Here is a 2,614-nt window from a genome sequence, read left to right as displayed (position 1 = left end):
TCCTTTGGGGGGAAATGATCTGGATGAGATTTCACTGGGGAAGGGGGGCTATTTCACTGGGGAAGGGGGGCTATTTTCTTCTGTGATTGATTTTCTTAGAAAAATACGTAACAAAAGGGGGAAAGGGGAAGTAGACAGTAATCAATCTGAAGTAATGAAGTGTGGAAAATTGATAAGGGAGGCCAGAGACATCGGGGGGAAGAAAGCACAACTGGCATGGCTAAGGACAACAAGGAGGAGTTTTTTTAAGCATATCAGAAAAAACAAACAACCCCCCCCAACAATGGTGTAGGCACATCACTACATCATGATCATGATAAACCTGCTAAGAACAATGCAGAAAAGGCAGAAGTCCATAAATATTTCTGGTCTGAGCTTGGGAAGAAGCAGGATGATCCATTCCACATGTGAGGATTATGAAGTATTTCCCAGCCCATTTGCAACCAAAGGGGATGTTAGAAAACATCTAGGAGGGATAAACGTTTTTAAATCAGCGTTCCCAGATAACTAACTCCAAAGGAACTGGCTGAGGAGATCTCTGGCTAGCTGGTGTTCATTATTAATAAATCTTGGAACGGTAGGGAAATTCCAGAGGACTGGAAGAGTTCTAATGTCATGCCAGTAATCAAAAAGGACAATCAGATGATCTGGGTAATCTTGGGCTGGAAAAATTGATATGGGATTCAACGTGAACACAATTAATGCCAGTCAATGTGGTTTTACGGAAAACAGGTCGTCAAACCTGATTCAATTTTTTTAAATGAGATTTACAAGTTTAATTGTTGACTGTACAGATGTACTGTCCTTACACTTCTGGAAGGCATTTGACTTTTAATCAGAATGTGGGGTGATAATGCAATTAGCACTACACAGTGTCAACAGAGCCCATGTTACATGGATTAAGGACTGCCTGACCTGCCTCAAAAAAATAGTTTTCAATAGGAAACCCTCACTGAATTGGGGCGTTCTGCAAGGATCAGTGCAAGGCCTAAAACTATTCAATATTTTTATCAATGACCAGGAAGTGAATATAAAATCAATGCTGACAATATATGCGGATGGTGTGCGGATTGGTGGAGTGGTAGATAATGATGAAGATAGGGCAGTCATATAGAGTGATCTGGATCATTTGATAAGTTAAACGTATTTTACAATCAAATTCCAAGTTATACATCTAAGAGCGAGGAATGCAGGCCAGACCTACGGAAGGGGAGACTGAATCCTGGAAAGCAGTGACCCTGTAATGCAGAGGCCCCCAAACTGTGGGGCATGCCCCCCCAGGGGGGTGTGGAGGAACGTCCGATGGGGGGGCGCAATGGGACCTGGGCCAACCCCCACAGAGGGCAGGGAGGGAGCGCCACCCAGCCCCTCCCTACCCCCAACTCTGCTCCAGTCCTGTCCTTAGCTGCATCCCTGGCCCATCCTAGCCTCGGTGAAACTCCAGGGCTGAGGCTGGGGGGTGCGGCCAGGAGCAGAGCCACACCTGGCTGCGGGCCCGGCTGCTGGACCCCACCTCAGCTCGGCTGCGGATCCGCTCCCGCACCTGCCCCAGCCTTGGCCCAGCCTCGACCCACACCCAGCTGCAGCCCCAGCCTCAACCCCCTTACCCCTGTCTGCCCTCCATCCCCTGCCTGGAGCCGCAGCCCTGCTTCCTGCCCTGGCTTGGGGAGGAGCCAGACAGGGGTAAGGGGGGGCATGACCCTCAAAAGTTTGGGGACCACTGCCGTAATGGATTTAGAGGTCAGTGTGGACAAACAGCTCAACATGTGTTCCCACTGTGATGCGGAGGCTGATATGATCCCTGGATATATTAATAGTGGGGTTGTGACTAGTCTGTATATTTTTTTTACCTGTTCATGGTGAGGCTGACCCTGGAATACTGCCTCCCATTCCAGGGTCCACATTTTTAAAAGAACGATGAAAAATCAGACAGGGTGCAGGAAAGAGGCACAAAAAACAACTGAAGGGCTGGAAACAACGAGTTAGGGCTCTGTCTACACTTGAATCGCTACAGTGGCTGCTGTAGCACTTCAGTGTAGACACTCACTACAGCCATGGGAGAGGTTCTCTGGCCGTTGTAGTTAATTCACCGCCCCAAGAGGTGGTAGATAGGTTGAGCGAAGAAGTGGGGTAGCACTGTCTACACTAGGGCTAGGGGGATTTTTTTTTTTCACATCCCTGAGAGACGTAGCTATATCAGTGTAAGTTTTCAATGTAGCCCAGCCATTACAGCGAGAGATTTAAGGATTTCATTCCGATTATTTTATCATGACTATTGAAAGGTAACTTGATTAGTGCATAAATACCTTCAAAGGGGGTGGGGGGAGAATGCCAGGTACTAAAGGATTCTTTAATCTAGTGGATTGGGTGATAAAGCAACAAGAACAAATGGCTCAAAATTAAAGACAGGTCATTTCAAATGACAAATAGGGCACAAAATGTTAACAGTGAGAGTGGGTAGCCAGGGAAGTGGCAGAGTTCCTCCAGCTCCTGAAAGTTGTAAGGTGGATAAGAAACTGGTTAAAGGGGAGACTCCAGCGGGTCGTACTGAAGGGTGAACTGTCAGGCTGGAAGGAGGTTACTAGTGGAGTCCCTCAAGGATCGGTTTTGGGAC

Source organism: Chelonoidis abingdonii, chromosome 12 (genome assembly GCF_003597395.2).
Source record: "Chelonoidis abingdonii isolate Lonesome George chromosome 12, CheloAbing_2.0, whole genome shotgun sequence".
In the NCBI taxonomy this organism is placed as follows: domain Eukaryota; kingdom Metazoa; phylum Chordata; order Testudines; family Testudinidae; genus Chelonoidis; species Chelonoidis abingdonii.
This window is presented reverse-complemented; position numbering follows the sequence as displayed.